This window comes from Protopterus annectens, chromosome 1.part1 (assembly GCF_019279795.1).
Source record: "Protopterus annectens isolate FY-2018-M chromosome 1.part1, PAN1.0, whole genome shotgun sequence".
NCBI lineage: Eukaryota > Metazoa > Chordata > Ceratodontiformes > Protopteridae > Protopterus > Protopterus annectens.
In genome coordinates, this window is record NC_056726.1 from 1,745,820,464 (window position 1) to 1,745,838,599 (window position 18,136).

Consider the following 18,136-nt stretch of genomic DNA (forward strand, 5'->3'; position numbering starts at 1 on the left):
ATACACCCTCAGAAGCTGGTGCCTGCTCAGCAGCTCCTGACCCATCCAAAGGAGAGACATCCATTGGTCCAATACCCTGAGTATCTTGCAGCATGCCGGACTCCACATGGGTGTCGGAAGAGGCCTGTGACTCAAAGGTAGCAGGTATCAGGGGCTGCAAAAGCACCTCACCAAGTACCAGCAAACCGGCAACTGGCTTAGAAGTTTCGTCGTCGCTTTTGAATCTCAACTGCCTTTCTCTGTCCTTTTCTTTGAGTTTTTTTTATGTACTCCGGTAGTCGGACTGGTATCGGACGACATTTCTGGGTAGTTAAATCCGTTTCCAAAATACTTGGATGCAAAAATATACTGACGCTTAATGCGTTGATTAAATCTAGCACAAAACCGACAGCCAGGCACATAGTGATCAGGGCCTAGGCAAGGAATACAGTATAAATGGAAATCCTTATGAGGTATTTGCTTCCCACAAGTAATTTAATTATTAACTTTTTTTGACATCGTTAAAAAGCAAGAAAAAAGTTTCCCCAATGAGGTATCCAGCTTTAGTGAAGACTTTGGTTCTGAAACTCAAACTCTAATATTTCAGTAGTCGGCCAACAGGCACTTGCGAAATGCTTCTGCTTCGGGCACCGCGTGGCAAGAAAGACTAAAGAAAATGGTGTCTGCTGCATGTTTTATACCCCTGACGAACTGACGTCATGGAAGAGAAGACAGCAAATGACGCAGGACCCAAGACTTTGGAATTCAGGCCAACTGAGGGCAACATGCCAGCAGATTACCCAAATGTAATGACTAACAGTGAAACACGAAGAACAAGAACATCAGGAAGTTGCCTGTTGGGGTAGGCAAACAGGTCTATTTGAGGTGTACCCCACCGGTGGACCAGATCCAGGAAAACATCTGTGAACCATTCATTTGTGGCTGTGAGATGGTCCTGCTTAGAAAATCTGCCTGGGAGCTGTGCAGGGAGGGGACATAGGATGCCTGTAGGGTAATCCCCTGTGAGGTGGCCAGTTCCCACACCCACAGAGCTAGTCTGCATAGGAGGTAGTATTTGGTCCCTCCCTGTTTGCTGACATACCACAGGACCGTGGTGTTGTCTGTGCAACTCTTGAGAAGGCCTTGCTTTAAAAAGGGTTGGAAGACTTGTAGAGCAAGGGAGGACTGCCCTCACTTCTCTGACGTGTCCTCTAGTTTGTGCGCATCTGGCCACAAAACCTGCACTAGGCTTTGTCCTAGTGTTGCTCTCCATCCCAGATCTGAAATGTCTGTATGCATGATCTGAGTGGGTGTGGGTGGTTCGGGACGCCTGGGTTCTTGGCCACCTGAGCCAGCCACTACTAAATTTCCTGTTTCAAACACGGTAGAAGGGGGATCGTGAATTCCAGGAGATGGGTGTGCAGAGTGCAGACTGACCGATGATACCATTGCAGTTTCCTCATGTGCAGTCTTCCTAAGGGCAGCATGGGTATGGTGGCTGCCATGTAACCCACAAGTCTCAGGAAAGTACAGTTGTGTACACTTAACATAAATATAGATGTTATGAGTGTATTCACTGTTGCAGTCATCACATATGCGTTATCGCTGCCAGCGTAGCCCACGGCCAGCCCGAATATCAGAGACTTATAGTATTGCTGTGTTGGTTGCTGTCACTTGAGGACTGACGTTCAATCATCAGTGGTATAAAGTAAGGCAGCCGACGCCATTACATCAGTTTTTCTTGCCCTAACCTGTCAGGAGCCCCCAAAGTAAGAGACCAGGTTCTGGTGGAAGAACCCCACCAATGGAAAATAAATACCAATAAGTCCCTTTTAAGGAAAGAACAACAAGGACAAATGGTAACAAAAGGAGAAAGAAAAAAAAGGGGGATGGAGGGAAATCAGGACTGCAACAGTGAATACATCTGAACATATACATTTATGTTAAGTGTACACAACTGTACTATGTTCTTCATGTTTAACTGTTGCAGTCATCACATTTGGGTAGATTCCCAAAGCTGAGGAAATGGGTGGAGGCAGTCAAGGAAGCTAGGGGCTGGTTAGGATGCCCTGCAAAACTGCAGAGGAAACCCTGCCCTGGATTTGAAGAGAGGCAAGGTGGTAATGCTTGGTAAAAATGTTAACAGATGTCCAGGTGGCAGCCTCCAAGATGTCCCTGGTGGGGACTCCTCTGAGGAAAAGTTGCAAAGGTGGAAGCTGCTTGGTGGAGTGCATCCTGACCCCCTTGGGGGGAGGCTTACCATGCTGTTTGTAGCAGAAATGGATGCAGTGTGCTTATCCATTTGGAAATGGTTTGCATGGAGATGGTTTTGCCTTCTTGCCCCTGTAGCAAAGCTAACCAGCAATTGATCAGACTTTCTGAAGGATTTAGTCCTGACCAGATAGTATCCAAGCTGTCTGTGCAGATCCAGAGAGTAAAGAATCCTTTTCCCCCTTGTTCTGGGGAATAGGAAAGAAGGTGGGCAAATGAATGGATTGGTTGAGCACCACACTGGGCATCACCTTGGGCATGAAGGATGGGTTAGTTCTGAAGGATACTCTGTCTGCATGGAAGATGAAGGGTTCCAAAGCCATGAGTGCTTGCAGCTCAGACTCTTCTGGCTAGTGATGGCCAGAAGGAAGGCCGTCTTCCAGGTGAGAAATTTTAGTTCTGCAGAAGAAGCTGGTTTGAAAGGAGGCAGGGTGAGCATTTCCAAGACAAGGTTAAGGTCCCAAGCTGGTGTTGGTGCCCTTCTGGGGGGCCTCAGGTTGCTAGCCACTCTGAACTGTTTGATCAAAGGATGTGAGAAAAGGGGCTGCTCAATTGGAAAATGAGAAGAAAGAGAGGCATGAATTTTTATAGAGGAGAAAGACAGACCACTGTGTAGTAGGGTCAGCCAAGTAATCCAGGATGACAGGGATTGGAGGGCTGTGCCATATTGCCCCCCTTAGCCCGGACACGGGTGCAGAAACTTTTCCATTTATCTACATAAGATTTTCTGGTGCTAGGGCATCTGGCCTTACTGATAATATCCAGAACCTGTTTAGTGAGGATGATAGATAGGTTTGGGGTTAGGGAATAAGCCAAGCTGTCAAATGGAGTGTCTGCAATTGGGGATGCATGAATTCCCCTTGCCTCTGGGTTAGGAGGTTGGGAATCTAAAAAAGATGCCATGGAGGCAGTGGGGACAAACTGCACAGCAGGGTACCAGTCCTGTCGGGGACAGTCTGGAGCTATAAGAACGGTCCTTCGTTTTTCCTCCCTTATTTTAAGCAGTACCCTGGGGATGAGAGGTAGGGGAGTAAAGGCACAGACCGAGAGGTTGACCCAGGGGAAGGAAAAAGCATCCACTTTCCAAGCCATGCAATGATGCTCCCTGGTGCAGAATTTGCTGAGCTGGTTGGTGTGGGAGGCAAAGATGTCGACCTTCAGGATTCCCCATTTCTGAGTTATTAGGAAGAAGGTACTTCTGTTATCCTACCACTCGTGTGGGTCCAAAAGGTTTCTGCTCAAATGGTCTGCCAGGGAGTTGAGACAGCCTGGTAGGTATTGTGTTAACAGCTGTAGTTGCATGGAAGGGATTGTGAGCCAAAGGGTCATGACCAGCCTGCATAGAAGGTAGGAGTGAGTCCCTCCCTGCTTGTTGATGATCCACATCACAGTAGTGTTGGCAGTTTTGATCAGGAGAACCCCTGGAGAGGGAACAGTTTGAAAACTATCAAGGCATGCTGCACAGACATCTTCTCTTTTTGGCTTATGTGAAGGGGAATTTACTGTGGGCTTCATTGGCCCTGTATGCACCTGCCATCCAGGTGTGCACCCAAGCGTAGTCTGATGCATCTGTGGTGAGGGCCTGGGTGGCAGGGTGTGGGGTGAAGGGCAGTCTTATGATGTGGAAGCATGCTGTTGCCCACCAAAGAAATTCCTTTCTGAGGCAAGGAATTATAGGTTGAAGAGTTTCCAGGTCTTGAGAGTGTTGACACTACAGGCTCTTTAGGTACCACTGACGTTTCCTCATATGCAGTCTGGCATATGGAATGAGGAGTATGCAAGATGCCATGAACCCCAAAGCTTGCAGGAGTTTCCTTCCAGAAAGCTGGGGCCTGGTGGCCAGTTGAGAGAAGTAGGCTGACAGGAAAATGTGTTTTTCTGGTGTAAGGAATGCCATCTGGGATGCTGTGTCCAGACTTGCTCCCAGTAAGATTATCTTTGGGTGGGAACCAGTTTTGATTTATTTTCTTTAATTGTGTACCTAGGGAGGTTAGAAGGGTCTTTATAAAGGCCAGGTGTTTGAGCAGCTTTTCCTGGCTGTCTGCCTGAATACGGCAGTTCTCTAAGTAAGGGTAAATTTTAATATTTCTTTGTCTGCAAGACAATGGCCAGAGCCATGGATTTTGTGAAAACTCTGGGAGCAGTAGATAATGTTGATATTGTGCCCTGAAGCGGAGATATTTTCTGCATGATTCCCCTGACAGAAATGTGAAGGTAGGCCTCGTTTAGATCCAGTGTGGCTAGCCAAGCGTCCTTGGAGAGCATGGGTAGCAGCTGCTGGAGGGTGGGCATTTTGAATTTTGGGATCACAAGGAAGGTGTTTAGAATGGATAGATCAAGGATGGGACACCGGGTGCCTCTCTTCCGGGCACCAGAAAAAGTCTGGAAAAGAAGCCTTGGCCTATCTGTTCTGCAGGAATGTGTTCTACTGCTCTCAAAGAGAGCAGGGAAAGGATTTGCTTTTGAGCCTCTGCCCACTGATTTGTTGGTAGATTTGGGAACCCTTTTGGGGTTGGAAGGGTGTGGAAGGAAAATTTGTATCCCTGAGACACCATGTTCAGAACCCATTGGCCCTTGGTCAGGAGGAGGGAAGTCATTGTGAGTTCTTACCATAAGGGGGTGGCTAAGAACTCCCTGGTTTTGAAGTGGACTTAGTCCCCTGCTTAGATCTCTGCATTCCCTGGGGCAGCTGTCTTGGGGGGGGGGGGGTCTGTTTCCACGGGGCCTAGCCGGAGCCTGTTTACTCGGAGTAGGAAAGGACCAGTGCTTGGAGGGAAAATGTCTGCTAAACCCAGGGGGCTGGACCTGTAAGAAATCTGTTTGCATAGATTTTGCTTTTTCTTCTATCTTTCTTCTATCTTTAAGACCTTTTCCGCCTTAGTGCCAAATAACTTAACTTTGTGCAAGGGTGCATCCAACAATTTAGATTTGACATGGTCTGGCAGGGGTTGCTCCTTAAGCCAGGAATGTCTTCTAATGACAGATTCAGTGACTGCTGCCCTGCAAGAAGCTTCTAGGGCGTCAAAACCACAGTGCAAAGTGTGTTTAGTTACTTGACTTGCAGAATGCATTAAGTCTTGTAAAAATTCAGATTCTGCCCAAGCAGGAAAGGACATTTTTTGTTTAAGGAGTTCCATGGTATGACATTTAAGCATATGGAACTGACAATTTAGTGCCCTGATAGCAAGAGTAGCTGAGGTGTATACTTTTTTTACCCTATCTCTCCAATGCTCAGGAATCCCATGTCTGAGGCAGTGGGATTCTTAGCAGAGATTGCTTTAATCCATTTTGGCCCTTGAGAAATGACCTCAGGTCAGCTGTTGGGATTTTTATAAAGTTATTTGTGCAAGTCAGGGACTCTGTAGTACCTGTCTGGTCTTCTGGGAGCAGGAGGTAGGGCATCAGGAGTCTAGCTGGATTTGAGGAAAACATTACCCACCACATCCAAGACTGGGAAGATGGCCAAGGGTCTGTGTTGCAGACGATATAGGAATTCCCAGAGTCTCTTTTTAGACAGAGTAGTCCTGAGACTCCCACTGGAAATGCTCCCTTAAAGTATGCAGGGCTTCCCCAAAGGAAAAATCCTCTATGGGAGAGGCTGAAGAAATGGATTTCTCTGCATCAGAATCCTCATAAGTGGAGACGGGCTGCATGACTTCATAGTCAGATGCATCAGATTCATCTGACTTGTTCAGACAAAACTATTGAGAACAGATGTCTCCCTTTTTGAGGGGATAAGTTTGGCCCCTGATCAACATGGTAAGGTCTTCTGCCATTTTAAGCATTTGAGATGAAGGTAAGGCAGCAGGTACCCGAGAGTGGGCAGTTGGTTTCTTGGGTGTGATTCAAACCCAGAGCCTAATGGACTCTGTTGTTTTTGAATGAACGGTAGTCGTGAAAGACTACGTCAGTTTGTGTTGAGATTCGGTGGTGAGGACTTCCTCTGAAGCCAGTGCCTGCTCAGCAGCTCTGGGCCCATCCAAGGTAAACACAACTGCAGGATCCTTAGACGAAGATTTTTGCGGCATACCGGACTCGGAAAGGGTCTCGGTAGTGGCCTGCCAATCAACTGAAGCAGGCATCAGGGACTGCGAAAGTGCCTGAGTACCGGAGGACTGACTACAAGCTTAACGGAAGTGTCGTCAAAAGGTTTGGACTTGTGCGGTCTGTCTCTATCAACATTTTTTCGGAAGATCTGCTGTCTGATGGCTTACTGAAACCATATCGGAATTTGAGGACTGTAAAAGAAAATATGGCTACAATAAGGGCCCGACAGATAGTTCTGGCATTAAAGCACAGAAGCAACAACTGGGGATGTCGTGGTCTGGGCCTAGACAAGTGACGCAGTAAGAGTAGAGTCTTGGTGTGGTATTTGCTTTCCACAGGCGAGACAATTAACATTGGTTAGTGCAAAAAAAAAAAAAGATCCCCAACTGGGTACTTAGCTTTAAAAGACTTCAACTTCAATTCAGAAACGAAAATTCAGTTAGCGGCCGACCGGCACTCGTGCAAACTGCTGCTTCTTCGGGCTCCATGGCAAGAAAGACTGCTGTAATGGTGTCGGCTGCCTTACTTTATACCACTGACGACCTGATGTCAGTCCTCAAGTGACAGCAACCGACGCAGAAATACCAAGTCTCTGGTATTCAGGCCAGCTGAGGGCTACCCTGGCAGGTATAACCCAAATGGGATGACTGCAACAGTGAAACACGAAGAACATCTGCCTTGTTGTCAGCTCTGATTATGAAGGATGCAGAGTAGGTGGTCAGTTAAGGGCAGCACCTTGTCTGGTGGCAGGAAGGACTTCATCAGGTCTATACGAATTCTGCACCCCAGGAAAACAATGTCCTGTGCAGGCTCCAGGTGAGATTTTAGGAAATTTATTTGAAATCCTAGAGACTGCAAGAGAGACAGAAGAACCTCAGTGTGAAGGACATTGGACTTCTGATTGCCTGAATTAGCAAGTCATCTAGGTAAAGGAATATTTGGATACCCTTTGTCCTGTATTAAGCGAGGACTGGAGTCATTTTGTGAATACCCTGAGTGCAGTGGAAAGCCCAAAGGGCAAGGCAGTGAACTGAAAATGGGATGAGCCTGCCAAAAACCTCAGGTATTTCCTGAAAGTGGGCTTTATTGGAATGTGCAGATAAGCATCCTTTATGTCCAGGGTTGCCATGAAATCTTGAGGTAGGAAGGGGAAGAAGATGGGGATAGTGAGCAGCCTGAAGGTAGGAACTTTTAGGAAAGGGTTGGCGCGAGTGATCTAGTATAAGTCGCCATGGCCCATCCTTTCTGGGGACCAGAAAGATTCTGGTGTAGAATACTCTTCAGTTTGTTTCTATAGGCACTGGTTCTATAATGCTTTGCGTCAGCAGAGATTGTAGTACCGGTGCCAGGAGGGGTAGCGGACTGGTGGGTGGCTGTGGAGTGCCTAACCTTACTGGGAGGATGATACAGGTCATAAAGTAACCTTTTTGGATGATGGAAAGAACCCATATGTCTGAGGTAATGTGGGACCATACAGGGAGACAGTGAGAGATGGGCAGACAGGAGTAAGGATGTGGAGCAGTGGGAAGTGAGGCTGGCAGGTAGTCAGACACTTGAAAGGGAAGTCTCTGGCTGGAGGATGGGAAGCTCTAGCTGGAGGGGGCTGTTTTCTAGGAGGTCTCCTGGGCCTGAAGGGGACTCACAGGCTGAGAAGGTTTTCTGATGAATTGAGTTTTGGCAGGGTAGTTCCTATGGAACTAAGGGATGGGCGAGACTATCAGGTGTTTGAGGTCCTGCAATTCTTTGCCTTTTTGCTGCAGGGACTTGAAAAGGTCAATCACTTTGCCATCAAACTGGGCAGAATAATCTAAAGGGGCATCAGTAAGCTTAGCCCTGAAGTTGTCAGGGAGAGGCTGACTGCTTAATCAAGTGCATCTCCTTAAAGTAGAAACTGATGCAGCTGACCTAGCTGAGGCTTCAGCTGCATCATAACTGCATCTTATGGAGTGTCTATTCACCTGAGAGGTGAGGGCTAGCAGGGAGGACAGAGAAGCTTTGGCTGCACAGTCTGGGATGTTAGCCAATTCCTTAATGGTTTTGTCCTGCTAGGATAAGGAGTACTTGGTCATGCAAGTCTGGTAGTTTGTGGCCCTGAAGGACAGGGTGGCCAAAGTGTAGATCCCCCCCCCCCCCGAGATGTTCCACTGTCTTGCTGTAGTTGTCAGCTGGAAGAATGGTCATAGTTGGGAGGAGTTTTGTAACCCTATCAGTGGAAATGGAGATGGTGGCTGGTCAGCTGGAGAGAACTTAAGCAAAAATTTCTCTGTTTCAGAGACCTTGTACAGTCTTGTCTGCCCTGCATGGAACTGGAGGTTGAGTGTCAGGGTTGATGGATGAAGAGGAAAAAGGCATCCAGGAAGGTTGGTAGAATAGGAGGGATAGTAGAAGTACTGGGACAATCAATCTGTATAAGGTCATAATAACTCTTCTGCACTGTAGTCATGTCAGTGGATTCCCACTTAAAGTGGTCTTTCATTTTGCAGATAGTTTCGCCAAATGTTAAATCCTCCACTGGGGAGTCAGGCTCAATGGAGCCTTCCTCTGGTGATCCATATCCCAGAGGGGAGGAGAAGATCTGTTAGGAATAGGAGAGGGAGTCTTGTGAGGAGTCAGAGGAGTTCTTCTACTACTACTTCCCTCCTTTCAGTAACTAAAGTTTCAAGTTTAGGACTTACAATGCTAGAGCTTCCTGTAGTAGTAGGATGTAGGGCCATAAAGGCAATGAATAGGCTTTTGGCTGAAAGCTTGCAAATCAGGCATGCTTTCAGGTGCAGAAGAGAGACATTATGTCTTTTGTTTTTTCTTGAGGCCTAGCTGGCATCTGACTAGGAGAAGGCCTCAAGTTAGATGTAGGTATAGCGTCAGCAAAATCAGACGGGCCAAAGAGTGGACTGGCCAACCACCGCCGCCCCCACCAGTGTACAAGCCAACCTCTACGGATATGCAGTCTGCTCAGGAATGTGCAGCCTCCTCATATATACCCATTTTATCCTGACTGGCGGAAGTAGAGTCCTCAGCCAGGCCAATATCATCCACAGGATGAGGTACGGGCAGTAGCGGCACAGAAAAACTAGGCTGCATGCTCTTGACCCTCTTCTTAGGTGGTTCTGACAGGGCATCAGATGCGGCTTTCATCAGCAACGCAATTTGTTTTAACCGCTGGTTCTCTAGATGAAGGTTTAGAGCATGCAAATGGCAAGTTAAGGTCTTCGGTACGAACGCCTGACTGGGTAAGGAACACTACCTCGAGAACTGCCCTAACAAAAAAGGCACTGGTCGTGGGTGTCTTTGTGGGGAATTTCCTGGCCGCACTTACCCTTTCTGGATGACATGAACAAACTATACATAAACAGAAGGACTGAAAGGGATCCCCAAAGGGGTACTTATCTGAATTTTTTTAATCAGACGTCCACGAGAGGCAGGAGCATGACTGGCAGTTGAAAAGTTCTGAGGGTTGGTGCATGCAGACGTCACTTTTACTGCCCACATTTCTGCAGCCACGTCAGACACACCTAGAGGGACTGAAAACTTTGGAATCCTGGACAGAAACTGGAAAGGAAGAAGGGCAAACCAACATGTAGAATACTGCAACACTGGAATAGGACAGCTTCAGTTCCTGTAATACTATTCTTTCTTGCTGATTTCATCATCCCCTCTGTTCGAATACCTACACAATTTTTATGTCCCCACACACAGGGATATTGCTGAACCAATTCATGTGTGGGCATATGGTTTACAACTACTGAGTTTGCTTTATCTTCATTTGTTTTGTTTACTGAAAAGACAGGAAAGAAACTCAAAATGTTCCTCAACACTGAAATGTTCTTTTCTGGATTTGTCAAGTACATGTCATCTATAAATAAGATGACCATTTCTTGATTACCAGTTATAACCATGAAATATTATACCTGAAGAATATGTAAATTCTGTCAGAGACCATACTACTAAACTCAAGTCTTCCATACCAAATATTCTCATAAGAAATCTGAATTTTCCTGTATTTTCCCTTCTAGGTCCCTCTAATACACCCTTACTACTGCAAATTAGTTTATAATCCCCACACATGAATATTCTCTGCAGAAAGCTAATTTCTTCTTACATGATTCCCTTAAGCTCCATAATAGTAGTTTTAAGTTAGACATATGCCAGTGTAATCCTCTTCAGCCAATAAACCCATATCACCCATTTAACCATTGCTTTTTCCCCCTCATCAATCACTACTGGAGTCTATCTCAAACAGTGTTATTTTTCTTTTCTTCTGTTCCTGATATTATGCTGAGCATACACCCTGAACTCCTTTGTCAAATTCATATATTTACTTTATACAAATGCGTCTCCGGTACCACTTCTGTTTGCACCCCACACCTAATAAAATTCAAACCTCTTTTTGTTTGCACCTGTAGAGCCATTTATATTTTGTCAATACTGACAAAATAACCATTCTGATAAAAGGATATTAGTCACATATTATACATAGCAGAATATAAATTTCCAACTTGCTACTTAAATGTATACAGCAATGTCTGTCAGGTTAATCTTGCATAAAGTTGTTGCTTCTCATTTCCAAATGCATGTCATGCTTCCCAAACTTTTCACTTCAATAAAACACACAAAAAATGAAAATTTAACTGACAACCACCTTTAACTCATACCAAACCCCGCTCCACAGTTACATCCAGTGACATTATGTACTATAAAGTTAGGTTCAGTTATGCCGAACGTACTTGTTAAAGCCCATGCTCTCATTTACACTAATAAAGGTCTGTTCTTGTCCTCTCTCTATTTCCCTCACAAAAGTAAAACATTTGCATGGTCTTGATAAACACTAGATTTTAGCCTTCATAAAAGTGCACTAGCCATCCTTAAATAAATAAAACTAAATTGCATACTGCTATACTTAGTTCAATAGCATACTAAAGCTGCTGAGGAGGCTACTATTTGCAAAACTGTTCACATCACAGTTTCAAATTTAATTTTCAGTGAACTGCTTGCCAGGTCATTTTTAAATGGTTATTATATTTCTTGTGCATATCACTCAGCACACACTGTTCAGACCTTCCCCTGATTAGCGGCTTGCACCTGTAGACTTGTCTTCAACTCACAGCATTTGCTAAAATAAATGGTATCTTTACAAATGCAAGCTCTTCAAGATTTTATTCATAACACGTTGGTTAGACCCTCTCATGACCAATTACTTGTGGGTCTATGTTCAGTCACTGAATGAAAAGGGGGGGGGGGGAATCGCTCAATGGCATTACATCGAAAATGCTAGTCAGCGAAACTCATGTGGAGGCTGTGCCCTCCACACCCACCACTAATTATATACGTCAACTCAGAAGTCACTTAGCAGGTAAAGGGCAAATTTCCTGATCCCTACCATAATGTGATCTTACTCGAACAGCTCGAACATTTTCAACGAGATATGCTGTTTGATGCTTTTTCTGTTCGATAGCCGAATATAAACCCATTGCTTGCACCCGTTTTTCCCTCTCTTCAATTAAAACAGCTGCCAAGGGAACAAACTATGCAAATGCAGAATTAACTATCACTTTTCATGTTTATCACCTTTTTGCTTATTTTTCTAGCTTGTTTTCTTAAAAAAAAATCTCTTCTCTAAACCTTAAGCCAAAAACATTAGTCTAGACTTCCACCTGTATAAAACAAGGAAAATTAGGCTTTAATACAGAAAAATACACTTTTATTCCCCATCCCAGGACTAAGATCACAACATTACAATGCTTATTTCCAGCCTTTGCTGTTTACGGTGTAAAACATGACTACATTATTTAACATTACTTGCATAATTTGCAGTTTGGATCTTTTTCCCCCAGGCCTCTGATGAAAAAGGGCATAAGCTCAGATGAAATAACCCGGTCAACAAATGCCAGATAAAATAAACAAATTGCACTTTCTTACTTTGACATCACTAGCATAAACATAAGTCACTAATAAACCGCACAATGCACATTTAAAATACTCCTGTATACCATACGGAAGTGTTTTACAATACAAGCACATTTCTACAAAAGTTATACAAACACTAAAAAGAAAGAAATTTTGTTTTATTTACTTCAGCCCCTTCCCTTCATTGAACTTCTACAAATTAATGACACAGTGGAGATAATGCTTTAGTCTCCTCCCATCAGTTTAACAGTCCGCAAACTTGCACTCTTCGAGCCACTTCTTGCAGAAGCACAGTTCTACTATCCAAACTGCATCTAATGGGAACACTTGTTTCTCCCACTTATTCACTAATTTCACATTATTGCCAGTCTTCCTCATTATTTTAACTTACCCTCACTGGTCTATAGCTCAAGTCTAAGGTACTCCAGATACCTTTGTTCAGCTCCCAGCCTTTCTCTGCCTGGCCCTCAAACATTTTCCTTTAGAACAGAAATAGTTTCACTTTAAATTTTCTCTGTGGGCTTTTTTATTCTCTGAAGAATGGGAAGCAGAGCCTCTTGGGTTTGCTGGTTCATGTTTGTAGACTGAAATTTTTCATGTCCTCTTCAGCTTGTTCTGCATACAAAAATGGTTTCTGATTCTCTAAGAAAGCAATATTCTGAAGACAACTTTTTATACCAACTTGAATCTTATACTTCCATCTCAACATCCCACAAAAGGAAGGATAAACGTGATTCTCTTCTGCCTAGTGTACAATGAATAAACATCCACTAATATTCTAGTGCCCCCATTTTTTGTCAGTATTAGCTCTGTTGGCATGACAGCATCTTTACTATAATATAGGTCTTGGCTGCTTTCTCATAACCAGGTTTGGAGCACACGCAATGTCCCCTCTCAATCAACAAATCCTGCTTTGGAATACAATACCAGTTGCTTATCGGTACTCTCAGAATATTACAATACATTTCCTCCAGTTTCTCTGGTACAGCAAAAGATTCTTCAAGTGTACCACGGTTCCTTTTGAGAAACCCCATATTCAGCAAGTCTTTCCTTCATTGCAGCTGTCTTTTGCAGTTTTATCAGCTCATACAAAGAAAGACTTGCTGCTTCTATTCTTTCTAGCCTTTTGACATCTGACTATATTCTCCAGTTCACACTTATTTGAAACACCTGTGAGTGCATTTTATTTTTTTATTTTTCTCCTCCTCCAAATTACAGGAAACCATCTCCTGTACTACAGTTGAAATTTTGAACTGCTTTATTTTACTGACCAGATCCAAGGTTCTTTCTAACCAGAGTTTTTGCTCCTCTATTTCTGAGTGATTTCCTCTTTCCCCAAACTTCTTTTTTTGCTGGCATAAAGGCTGTGTAATGACAAGCCAGTACTACACTACATGCTTTACTGGCTTTTTAAATACTAGGAGAACTCTAATCAACCTATTGCTCAGTGTGCAGCCATCTTGGAAGTTCTGCTTGCTGTTACACAACCATTTTTGATAAATATAAAGTGCAAAACCTTTTAGCACCACTACTCAGGCAACATAAAGTACTGTTACAGCCACACTTCTGGAGCTTATGACAAGAAAATAAGTAGAGATCTCATGAAGATATTAAAGATGTTTCAGAAATATTAAGAGGAAAGGGGTTGCCAAGGAAAAGCACAAATTAAAAAAATGTAGAAACCTTAATGCCAAAGTTAGATGAAAACAAGGTTAACAATTAAGCTAAGAAAAGAAAGGGATCAGACAAAATTGTGATGAATGATCAATTAACAGGAAAGTCTCCAGGTGTATACAGTACTCCTGTAGAAATTTGGAAGTTAGGAGGGAAGAAAGTGATAAATGTTTAACAGTATTTGAAAATTGTGTGTGTGGGGGGGGGGGGCCGCAACATTTTGAAAGAAAGCTGTTGTGGTTGTATTACCCAAAGAGGGGAAAAAAACCTTCAGATCTGGCTTCGCCATACACAGTTTTCTGTTTTAAACAAGGATCACAAGTGCTTATGTCTATACTAGCTAAGAGAATGGCAAAGGTGTTACCAAAGTGAACAGGCACTTTGGTTTTGCGAGGGGAGCACTTTTTTGGTTATAGAGGAGTTTAGAAGTATTTGTTTATCATTGACCCAATGAATAAAGGCACGGAAAGCAGCCTGAGATTTAAGTTCAATAAGAGAGACAAAATGGTTAGAGCAGAATAGGACTCTCAAAACACAGGAGGAAGATGGGATAAGTAAAAAGGAAGTTTTTTTAATGCAGACAGAAATCAGGAGAGGTGCCAGAATAGATCCTTGAAGGACAACTTTATGCAGAGGGGCTGAAGGAGTTTAACTGAAATTAAATGACAAATGGTAGTTAGTTTTTGCACCAAGGCAATGTGTCATCCCCTAATGGCTATTTCAGTGAAAAAAAATGTTCATAAATATCTTCAGAAACATTAGTAATCATCAGCCATCAAATGCAACATACACATTTTATAATACTGAGGCTTATTCATGACAATAATTTTATCTTTATACGCTAGTCTAATAATCAAATCTTAATTTCCTTTTAATGATTTCAATAACTGATTTTTTTCTTAAATTAAATGTTGCATCAAGTCTATTAAAATTCTTTAAATTTAGAATATAACTGTATTCATCACTAATGTAGGCCAAGGTGGTGCAGCGGTTAGTGTTGTTGCCTCACAGCAAGAGGTTCTCCCGTTTGATTCTCAGCTGGAGCGCCTTCTGTGTGGAGTCTGCATGTCCTCCCCACAGTCGAGTAACATCTAAAGACAAGCAGATAGGTGTGTGTGTGTGTGAATGGGTGTGCCTTCTTTGAAGGTTGGGATCTGGCTGGCAACTCGGCACTGTAAAAATCCACTGCCAATCATTATAAGACTGGAGTTCCACTGTGGCGACCCCTAAAAGCCGAAATACGTTCATCACTAATGTGAAATTTTAATTGCTCATTACTAAAAGGAAGTACAAAATTAATCCTACTCTGAAACAAACCTAAATCAAGAGGTACAAATGCATTGCAAGGCCTTTCAACATCTGTACAAGTGAGAAGTTATCATCAATCCCTTATGAGAGTGCAATGTCTAATTCATTACTAGATACCATAATCTCATCAATTGGTAAAACAAAAACACACAGCAAATGCAGTTTTCTATAAAAATTAAACAGCTCTGTTTTAGTCTTATACTGTCTAGATAACACTGTGAGCATGCAGTTTTAAACCCAAAGACAAAACTTCATAAAGCTGTTCAGGAAAAATGTTACCAGAAATGTATTTATTTTTTAATTTAACATTTGTTGACTGGGAAAGTCAGACTAGGACAGAACCTATTTTCAGCAGAGGCCCAGGGAAAAACGTGCCAGATGGATGTCTTTAGAATGTGGGAGGAAGCCACAAGAAACCCACGCAAATGCAGGGAGAACATACAAACTCCACATAGAAGGCACCTCAGCCAAGAATCAAACCAGAGAACCTCTTGCTGTGAGGTGACAACGTTAACTGCTGCACCACTGTGTCACCCAATATTTAATACATGTTCAACAGAAGCATCTGAAATCTTGTGGTGTGTTTGCAATAATACAAAGTCAACGCTGTGAGTATCAGAAGTCGCTGTCTTACTTGCTGTATTTATCCGGACAGAGTAGTCTGCTGATATCTACACAATAACAGCATGTTACAATCATTTATAGATGGTCTGCTTTGACACAGAAAGGGCCTTTTTCTTGCCTTCATATGAAATCAACAACTGTTAAAAGAGTTTCTAAAAGTTTTAGGTCTGTCAAGATAGTATCCAAGCTGTCTGTGGGCATCCCTTCTCCCTTGCTTTAAGCCTGCGGTCAACTACATCAGACTTCAATACTACAGGAGCTCTGCCACAAGGCCCTACAAATATAACTTTACTGAGAATTTTGTCACTGTATAATGTGAGCATATTTATCATGAAGAACTTTGTTGTGCTTTAACTTTAAATCAGTGAAATACATGCCTGCTCTGTGACTAAGTCACTGAAATAGCCCGTGGACTCCAAGGACCTCTTACTACATTGGCTACTTTTCCCTTTTGCTTAACCAGTAGACTACACGCATATTGCATACGCCAGTTATTTAATCTCAAGATATGACAGACAACCTCTTTTGCTTTGCACCTCTGTTAATTGCTCTGTTCTGGTTATAAACTGATCGCTCTCAAGTTACAATTTAACCTGACCTCTTCCCTGACTTTCATTCTAAATATACCAGAAGCCTGTATTTCCCTCACTTTATATGGCAGTTCCTGTTTGTACTAGACTAACTTACCATTAATTTCTCTACAAACTGTCTAAAATATCTCTAAATATTAAAGGATTGTCATACAACTTGTATTGATTTTTAACCAATGTTTTTATATTGTCTAATTTGTTTTAATTATTTAAATTGCAGATATTTTACTTATGAAAACTGTAAAATTATTTTTCTTAAAATGTTTTGTAATAATGTGGAGCTTTTCTCCCTGGGCCTCTGCTGAAAATGGGCTTCTACCCATCTGGACATTCCCAGTAATCAAATGTCAAACATTTTCTGAAAAGAAGACAGGGAAATGGACAGCCTGGTTCAAAGTAAACTCAGACACCACTTTAGGCATAAAGGAATGTCAAATCCGTTGTGTAGTACTTTAGCGGTTTTCAGCATTCAAAAATGTAGTTTCCGACCATGTGAGTTGGATTTTTTTGTCGGATCGCATATTTTATTTGTGACCTCGTAAAGGTAAACTATATTCTTCAGAGTCTCAAAAGCAGCATAAAGTCCAATATGTGAGCTTGACCATTAAATAAGTGCTGCAAAAGAATACACTTTTTCCTCAAAATCTTTTGAATGCTTTCCCTTCCTTATGAGAAGTGGAAGGATACACATTTACCAGATGTTCAGCAGAAATCCCTGCTGGGTTAGATCTGGGGTAAGAAAATAAATGCTTAAGGTTGAGGATCTTTACCTCACTCTTGCAATAGCCTTTTGGCTATACAGATTGATAACCAAAGCCTATTAAATATGGGAGTAGGAGGAAGGATAAGGATCCAAGAGCCCCTGGAGAATGGTTCCGGCAAAGACAGTCCCAGACCTGAAAAATTATTCAAGTTTGTATAAGTGTGTACAGATGACCACAATGCTACTTCTACAATGCTTCTGGAGTCCACCCCTTTCCACTTGCCATCATAGACGCAAAGGCACTAGGAAAATGTTCCTTGATACTGCCTGGTAGTGACTCACCATGGTGGGTATAACAAAAGGCAACAGCTGAGGACAGCCACTTTGAAATAGTCCGTTTGACATGGGTTTTTTTCCCCCATCATAAAACAGCCCATCGGCTTTTCTAAAAGACTTAGTTCGGTCAAGATGGTACTTGAGCTGTTTAATGCACACCCAGTGTATGTATAATCCTTTCTTCCTTTCTCCCTGGTTCTAAAGCTATGGATAGAACACTGGGTGAATGAAGGCCTGATTCAAAGAAACACTCAACTTTGGGCATAAATTAGGGGTTAGTTCTTTTAATGCGACCATATCCAATAACCAGGGCCACATCAGGGATAATATGCCAGAGAGTTCACTATCATAACAGCTTGCAACAGAAAGACTCTTCCTGCAGATGGCAAAGCAATGAGAAGTACAGACTTCCATGTAATGAACCTTAAAGTCTACTCGATGAGCTGGTTCAAAAAAAAAAACATAATTAACTTTACCAGCACAAAGTTAAGATACCAGGAGGGGGGGCATGTTTTCTAAAAGGCTCAAGATGAAACATAGAAAACAGTTTTAATAAAAAAAAAGAGAAATGGGAGCATCCATGAGCAGGCATGTCAAATTGGCCAAAAGATGTCGCCTTACCCACAGCAAATCAAAATTCCAGAGGATGGAGATGCTGAACCAATTTTTATTTTGTAACAGACCATTCAATTTTTCCCAC

The 18,136-nt window shown here is 42.8% G+C and overlaps 1 protein-coding gene across 1 annotated transcript in view; it reads right to left on the minus strand.

Moving 5' to 3' along the window:
- Positions 1-18,136, minus strand: part of WDTC1 (WD and tetratricopeptide repeats 1) — a 2,674,659-nt gene that overhangs the window by 2,035,446 nt on the left and 621,077 nt on the right. The window lies entirely within an intron of this gene.